Below are 8,213 nucleotides of genomic sequence, written 5' to 3'. Positions count from 1 at the left end.
GAAATTTAAACTACTTTGCTTATTTTTATATCCTTAGTACCTAGAATAGCATTCAACCTAGAATAGGCACTCAACAAATATTTGTTGCAAGAAAGAACTAAAATCTCAGCAATTCTTTGTGGTCAGTGCTATAATTATCCCATAGCATAGATGAAAAGACTGAGGCTAATGAACTTGTCCAAGATCGCAACTCATCAGTGCTGGAGCTGGGTCCAGCTGGTGCTTTTAAGCATCCCAAAGCGTTTGTATTATGTCTCCCCGTTTAACATATCAATCCAAACTATGTTCTGCCCTTCATCTCAAATTCCACCTGAATATGACCACCTCAGCACCCGACACAGTCCCTAATATTTCACTCATCCAATTCAGCTAGCAAGTTACTGATAGAATAATTGGCAAATGTTGGTTTTCTCACATCAGTCTACTGTTGAAAAATGTTGGTGGCACCCTGTAGAAATGAATGTTCCTGTCTACAGCAATTCTGTGCTTCCAAGTTTATTCCTGTTTGGATATCATCTTTTCTTACGTTTTCCAGCCACACAGGAAACTGAACTCATGCTCAATGGATTAGCCTCTTACTTTACTGAATGAGTAAACCAGTAAGTAATTCTTTGATTTACAAAAGACTTGTTAAAGCACAAAAGTAAAAACTGAGAAAACTGAGGGTCAGCTAGCTAAGTAAACATGAACTCATTAACTGAGTTCTCCTGTAGTCTCTGAACATGATGTCATAGTCAGAGCCCTGGCCACATATGGGTTAACTGTTAAGAAAAAAGAAAACAAGAGAGTAAGGAGGAGCCTCTGGTTCCAACTGACTAATCTTTTCTCTAACCTGTTTTATGCAACCCTCAGAACCGCAGAAACTTTACCGAAGGATTAAAACTTATGTAAAACAGAGATCCTTTTATTTCCAACTCTGATTCTCTGGAGAGCAAGAAGCTCCAGCTCAAATGTGTGCAGAGCTTTATTCATATTGGTTACTCAATACGTAATTTTTAAAAATCTGATGATCTTACAGTATAGAGGCAGCAATGAATGAAGATGATGGTGAATGCTAAGGTAAAAGGAGTTCATTTATTTGGGTTGTTGTGGGTTGCAATTCAGTCACTTCTGCTTGGAAAAAATATAAGGTAGGCTTAATATTGGGAAATATAAGGCTCCTTGGGTTTTCTAATTACCTTGTTTATAATTTCCTGATAGTGACAATTCTATTTAATGCAGGATCGTGTAATAGTAACACTATTACTTGTTCACAGGTAAGCATGTGGAAATATACTTAGATTTTTTTCTAATATGTAGTTACCAGTGGTTTGGAATATTTGAAGTGAGTCTAAATGATCCAAACAATGTTTCCTTCCTGCTTTTTCCAAGGTCTGAAAATTCCACCTTTGTTTATCCAGTTCCTCCAAGTCCATCCTTCAAGTTTTGATCAAGCCCCATGTTCTCTATATACCTCTCTCCCTCCCCTGAAATCCTAGAGCTTTAGCGGTCTATACCACACACACACACACACACACACACACACACACACACACTTCACTGGCATTTTCTTTCAAAATTCAAAAATGAGAAAGTTATTTTTTTTAAAGCCAAATAACAGAAAAGTGTAAAAAGACAAAATCAACTTGGTGCATATCCTTTTACATTTCTTCCTATGCTCATGTAAAAAATATACAGAATGTGTATAATTGTATGTATTTATATACATATGCTCCCCATTACTCTTATTCACATGAATAGGATCATCATTATATACATGACTTGACTTTTTACTGTATTCATTTAAACTGTGTACTCTGGATATTCCTGTGGGTCAGCACATGTATCTCAATCATTCTTGGCCTATTTTTTCTTAGAAATATGTCTATTTCTATAGAATAGATTTCCAAAAGTGAAATTGCAGAAACAATATGTGTTGCAATTCACAACCTTACCATTTCTCTACCCCATTCCATTGAATGTTAAAATCTTTTAGATTTTGTTAATTTATTATATGAAAAAAATGAAGGTATTGTGTTGTTCTGAATTGCATTTGCTTGTCTACTAGTGAGACTTAGTATCTTTTACAAAAGCTTTTTATAAAATTTTTCACCCATGTTTATCTTTTCTTATCAATCTGTAGAAGTTCTTTTTTTACATTAAAGATATAACCCCCTGCTTCTTATATATATTTCAAACATTTCCTCCATCTTTCTCTCTCTCTCTCCCTCTTTTAAACCTTATTTATGGTATTAGTCGCCTTTGTGCCTTTGTATAATTTGTATTTTGATGAAGTCAGCTTTGCAATTTTTTTCCATTATAGTTTCTTAGGTTTTTTTTTTTTTTGTATTTTTGAAGAAGTTTTTCCCAATTCTAACATCTTTCTACTTTTTAAAAAAAATTTTTTTTACATTAAAATCTTTAATCTATTGCTTTTTAAATTTTAAACATGATATTTAGACAGGGTTAGCACTCTATTTTCTTTTCCAGTAGAGAGTAAATTATGGTATCAATATCATTTGGTAAATAAACGCTATTTTTCTTGAAATACTATTATTAAAGTATATATCGAATATTACATTTTCATTTTTACTGGCTCTAGGAATGGACTCAGTTTTGTACCAGTGACCTGTTTGCCTGTTTTTTTGGCTTATGATGTGCTGTTTTAATCAGACTAGTGTTACAGAAGGTTTTAGCATCTCCTGTAGCAGGTGCCTACCATCCTTTTCAATTTCAGGGCAGGGCGGGGGCCGTCTTTCTCTCAACCTCAAGCCTAGAGAGCATGGCTTTAAGAAGTTTGCTCCGAGTGTTTTATATTTGTCCTCTGCAGTTTGGAGGACACAGGGGACTGGTGTAGGGCTCCTGCTTAAGAAGTGTAAAAGGCAAAAGGCTGTGAGCGGATCCGCCTGCCAGGAGGTGGAAAGAAGAGAGGGCTACATTTAAAAAGGCCCCAGTCAATGGCGGGTCAACCAGAGCTTGTTTGGGGCTGGCTTAGATCTGGACTGATTGGATTATATGGAACGTTGATGAGACCTCAGTAGAAAGAGACTAAACTTGTAGGCTGCACATCAAAATTTGAAGGAGAAATTGTGCCTGACTAGTCAGGGAAGGTGCATTCACCCTGCCAAGGACACTGCAGGTGAGAGATGGTGAATGGAGGGTGGGATCGATCGCCCAACACCCGCGATAGTGACCCGCAGAGTGTCAGTTTTAAATATCCGTCCTGGCCAAAGGAGGCAAGGATGACATTTCCGGTCTCATTAACTCCTCCCATACACGTTTCAACTCTGCAGGAGACAGAAACAGCCTTGTTCTACTGTGGGGGAAGAGATGGGTGTGTGGGCGTGGGGAGAAGACGGCAGAAGGCGATAGAAAACAGAAACAACCTGGACCTTTCTCCCAACGGCAGCATTTGAACAGGTTGTAGTGGAAGGAAAGAAGCCTGAATTTAAGTGAAGTTCCAAGTGAACAAGATAGTAATACGGAACTGAGCCTTTTTATGGGACTGAACATGCCCAGAGGGCTTTAAATTTTTTTTCCTTTGAAAGTTAACAGAAAGTAGCATGACCTGTCTCAGATTTCACTTAGTGTCAGGAAGAGAACTGGCCCAGAGAAATGAAATTTGATAGGCAGTGGAGGGGAGAAGACTAAAGTTATTTTCTGCTATCACCATGTAAATCCCATTTGTTCAAGGCGCTTGCAGTTGCAATCTGTTTCTAATACAAATATTGTTTGGGAGCACAACAGTGGCTTATTTCAATTTTAAACTCTTTTTTCGATAACACCTCCTTTTCAGGAAACGATGGCCTTCTCCTTAGAAAGACTCCAGGATACTGTTGCTAGCTTTTCTACTTAAATATTTTCTACAGATACTTAGTATTTGCCTTTTAACCTAACAGATTTAGCTTTAGAGGCATGTCATCAATTCCATAGGATGAAAATTGGTAAGGACCGTCAAAGCACAGGAGTCAAATTTGGGCCACTCTATAACAGGAGATTTTTTCAGTAGAATTTATTATTGACAGTAAGGATGATCATAATTTCAGACATGTGTATAGCATTTTAAATCTTCAAAATAGCCATTTTTTTCCTTATAAATCAGGAAATAAATAGGATTACATGTCCCGTATTTGAAATGAAGAGAGTAGAAATTGTCTTAGGAATTACTGAATACAGATACTTAGAGGCAGGATGAGGACAAAATGAAACTCATGCTTGACAACTTGAGTTGTTCGGTTACTTTGTAAGCAATAGAGGCATCAGGAGCTACCAATTACTGAAACTTACAGTATGTCAGGCTCTCAGACTGGCACTTTACATCAATTATCTCATTTTTTATTATATGCCAGGTGGAAGTCTAATCTTTTTAGGGCCCAGCGAGAGATTTACATATCTCCTATTTAGTTGGTTCTAGGAAGCCTAAGGAGATTTACCTAGATGGTCCCTTGGCAGTTTCTGAAGCTTCAGAGATATTTAGGTCACTTGCATTTCAATGTTAGAATTAATTCAGATGTGGCAGTAGCAGCTTGGGTGTTTCAATTGTCATCCAAATATACAATGTAAATGACAGTGCAGGAATAGTATGGGAGAATGTAGACTGGATTCTACATTGGCTTGGTTCATAAGTTCCTGTTCTTTATGCTGTAAATCTTGTTGTTAAAACCCATGCTAGGTGAGGCCAGTTGGTAGGACTACCTATATGAATTCCGATATTTATTCAGAATAAGTAAATTCAGAAATGTCAGAAATATACACTTGAGTATATCTTTGAACCTGCTCTTCTATCTTTTGTCATATTTACATGGCAGAATAAGTTGTTTATATATGTAAGGAAGAGGGCAGAGGGTAAACTCGATTTGAAGTGTCTGTTTTCCAGTTGGGACACTGATCATTTGCTAGATTGGATCTTAGCCTGGTAATGTCTCACTGTATCCGGAAATTATGGTCACATTTGTGGATTTTCTAAGGTTAAATTAAGTTTTAAATATATATTCCTAGAAGAGGCTAGAAAGAAATGTGTGTAGGTGGCAATAATACCTAAGCTTTTCTGGGGCAAATTTCCAGATGAAAACGTATAGTAAAATGTAACTATTGATTATAACTATTTTTTATACAGGTAAACATTATCTCCGAATGCCTTCCTGTATTATAGATGGGAAAACAATTTACCTAAGATGACTGGTCACAGAGACCAAGCTCATTTTTGGTGGTAAAGCAGTGCATTATCCATTTCAGGTGATTTAGCTCCTAAATTCAAAAATACCAAAAGGACAACATATACTAGAGATATATGAGATTTAAAAGATTTTAAGGAGCCTCAGCACGTCATGTCTTAAGATAACCACATTTAAGCATACGTTAGATTGTTGTATTATGGTGTTTACAATGATAAAGTGCAAAAGGGTCTTTTCTACGTGTGAATACACTCTAGAAGACCAATCCTACACTTGCAGATTTTAACAGTTGTAGCTATTAGACTTTCCTAACGTCTTGACCTGGGTTTACTTTTATCTTATTTTTTACTCAGAAGTCTTAGAATCAAGGTGAGGCCAAATGTGAAGTAGTGAAGTAGTATAATTTTTTTTTAATGCCTCATGCTTTGGTCATGCCATATCCTAGAATTTAATTAATAATAATCACAGCTAATATTTGCTGAATGTGGTAGAGACAGGTATAATTATATTCTAAGTGCTTTTCATGAACTATATCTATCCTCATATCTCTGCCAAGAATGAGGGAATTGAGGCTAAAAGAAGTTAAGAGATGTATACAGTGTTTTGAAAAAGAGCTGTGATCCTAACAAAGGTCGGTCAGCCTGATTCCAAAAACCCTGCCCTTCCTACTATACCAGTGGCCTTACATAGTAGTTTTCAGTGTCCTGTTGACTTTTTGCTCTTCAACATCACAATAGGGAATTTTTTAAAAGCTTAATTTTACTTTAATATTATGACATTTGAACACATTTAAACAATCTCTCCTGGTACAGACAGATACTAATCCTAAACTCAAATTCAAATAAAGCTCCTGAAACTGAGTTTGAATTTCTAGGAACTCAAAGGGTTTGGTTCTGTTTCATAGCTTCTTTTATTTTCCGTGTCCTTTCTGCAGCAGGGGTTCTGGAACAGGAGAGTTCCTAAGGATCCAATACTGTCTGAGGAAGCCTGAGGACATTTCAGAGAAACAAATGGTTTCCATTGTCTTGTTCTTTTCTCTGTTTTGTCCTGCTAGCATTCTCTACCTTGTCGACCCAGGTTAACATTTAAGATTTTTATAACCAAAGTAGAATTGGTGCTTTAAATCCTGCTCAGGCCTAGCTAGCTGTTTGCAGGCAAATGGTTGCAGACGTATGTAGATCCCAAAGCCCAAACACAGAAATTGTAAGCTAATCAAGACTCCTTTATGACTTTTCCCTCCCTGCTCCTTCTCCTTTTTCTTTTCCTTACAGCTCACCTTGCCTCTTCCCTTATCATTTTTCATGTCTGCAGCTGCCTATCCCATTCTCCTAGGCCTTTGTTCTCAGCTGGCTGTTAAGTAACTTCTTCTAGGGAAATAGCGATAGTGATTAAGGATTTCCCTGTCAAGAGGGATTTATTTGTCTTTTAATGAGGGACTCTTGAAGTAAAAAGTTTTCAAAATGCAAAAGAATGAATTTCAAATTGTAGAAAGTTTGGGAGGTTAATTTGGGATAGGAGTTCTGCTCCAGACTGGTAGCTTGTTTAAATAATTCACATTTTGAAAGTAGAAGTATGTATTCAATAAAGGAAGTGAATTATTGTAAACCAGAATACACTTTTATTACAGTTGTAGTTGGGACCACAGCCTCCTAGCCTTCATGTAAGCTCACACTAATTATTTCATCATTTCAGTTACATAGACCCCCTGTTCACATGTTTATAGGATAATCAGCGCATTATGCCTATGAAGATGAAGAAGAGTTTTTTTCATCTAAAAATCTCCAAATTTTAATTAAGTTAAAACAGTCGTGATAGTTTTTTCTTTGTTAATTCAAATATGGTTGATTTACAATATTGTGTTAGTTTCAGGTGTATGGCAAAGTGATTCAGTTTTATATATATATTTATTATATAGTTACATATATATTTTTTTTTTCAGATTATCTTCCATTATAGGTGATTACAACATATGGAATATATTTCCCTGTACTCTACCATAAATCCTTGGTGCTTAAGAAGAGATTTTTAAAAGTTTAAGTCTACAATTTTTTAAAAATTTGTTTATTTTATTTATTTTTATTTTTGGCTGCGTTGTGTCTTCATTGCTGTGCGCGGGCTTTCTCTAGTTGCGGCAAGTGGGGGCTACTCTTCGTTGTGGTGCACGGGCTTCTCATTGCAGTGGCTTCTCTTGTTGCAGAGCACGGGCTCTAGGCGCACGAGCTTCAATAGTTGTGGCGCGCAGGCTCAGTAGTTGTGGCTTGCGGGCTTAGTTGCTCCGCGGCATGTGGGATCTTCCCGGACCAGGGCTCAAACCGTGTCCCCTGCATTGGCAGGCGGATTCTTAACCACTGCGCCACCAGGGAAGCCCTACAATTTTTTGATAAACTTAATTTTCCTTTTTATAATGCCTGTCCATGATTTCAATTTAAAAAATACTGAATTTATTAATATAGAGTTTGTTATATAGGTGGTAACATTTCCAGCTACTTAAATTCTATCCTTTTAGAAATTTTAGAATTTGCTCTCACTTGTAATCTACTTGCAGCACACGTAAACTCTACCAGATGTGCTGTTTCTATATTGTCTGCTATTTCCTTTTTAGGATTTGTGTGCCACTTCTTACTGATCATAACTGTTGTTCCAAATAGCAAGGAATGTTCCCACAGGGAAGAAAGAGGATGGATTTCTAGAACCTGCATCTTGTATGGTTCTGTCAAATTTTCGTAATTCTAGATGCAATTGTGCAGAACAAGTGTCTTGCGTCATTGGTCATTGGAGCAGGAAAGGTAACCGGTGATACAAATCCTATTTAGGATTTAGGTAGATTATTCTCATTATCCTATTTCTGTTTTTGTTTCTTTGAACCTTTCCCTACATCGTTTTGTGCCCACTTTTATTACCCACCTTTATCTCCCACCCCACTCCCCCGCTTTTTAAATCCTTCTGGTTTGCTATTAATAACAAAAGTACCCACTGTGATACCATATCATTCTTTTGTTTGTGTGCAGTTATCATGGCTATAATAGTTACCACTGACTGAACCCCAAAATTGTGCCACAT

The 8,213-nt window shown here is 36.8% G+C and overlaps 1 protein-coding gene across 2 annotated transcripts in view; it reads left to right on the top strand.

The window, feature by feature from the left end:
• Window positions 1-853: 853 nt before the first annotated feature.
• The window catches only part of SLCO1A2 (solute carrier organic anion transporter family member 1A2), a 107,018-nt gene continuing 99,658 nt past the window's right edge, over window positions 854-8,213 (top strand). For both annotated transcript variants that reach the window (XM_059934522.1, XM_059934521.1), the window contains exon 1: window positions 854-1,059. The gene's annotated coding sequence lies outside the window, so the exon portion shown is untranslated. The remainder of the gene's footprint in view (window positions 1,060-8,213) is intronic.

The sequence above is a fragment of the Balaenoptera ricei genome, chromosome 10 (assembly GCF_028023285.1).
Source record: "Balaenoptera ricei isolate mBalRic1 chromosome 10, mBalRic1.hap2, whole genome shotgun sequence".
Taxonomy (NCBI): Eukaryota; Metazoa; Chordata; class Mammalia; order Artiodactyla; family Balaenopteridae; genus Balaenoptera; species Balaenoptera ricei.
This window is presented reverse-complemented; position numbering and strand designations above follow the sequence as displayed.